Source organism: Ovis canadensis, chromosome 11, assembly GCF_042477335.2.
Source record: "Ovis canadensis isolate MfBH-ARS-UI-01 breed Bighorn chromosome 11, ARS-UI_OviCan_v2, whole genome shotgun sequence".
Lineage (NCBI taxonomy): Eukaryota > Metazoa > Chordata > Mammalia > Artiodactyla > Bovidae > Ovis > Ovis canadensis.
The window spans coordinates 52,089,714-52,090,303 of NC_091255.1; positions in this window are offsets into that span (position 1 = coordinate 52,089,714).

The window sequence follows — 590 nt, forward strand, 5'->3', positions numbered from 1 at the left end:
GAAGTTGCAGCCATACTGCATATTATTGTAAATTCTAGCTGAGAGCACATTCCTCACTTCTAAGTCAATGGCTTAACAGGCAGCCCCAGTTATGGGGCCACAAAAGAGAGGCAGTATAGTGGTTAATGACCATCACTGGTATTAGAGTTGGACCCTAATATTATGATTCTGCCATTTTTATAAAGCTGTGTGAACTTGAACACATTATTTAAACTTTCTTAGCCTTGTTTTTCTCATTTGTATAATAGGGATGATAAGAATCTTACATCAAGGAATTCCCTGGCAGTCCAGTGGTTAGGACTCTCACTGACAACGGTACCGGTTCAATCCCTGGTTGGGGAACTAAGATCCTACAAGCCATGCTGTGTGGCCAAAAAGTAAAAGAACACTACATCACAGGCTTGGTGCATTTGTCAAATTCATGTAGGTAAAGACCTTAGCGTAGACTCCTGGCACAGAGTAAAGGTTTATATACATTGGCTATTAAAAAGAAATACAATTCTCTGGAGCTAAGATGTATCACAAATGTGTTGTGACATTAAACACTTTTGCTCAGAGACAACCCATCAGGCCCACACTCAGAGTCTATA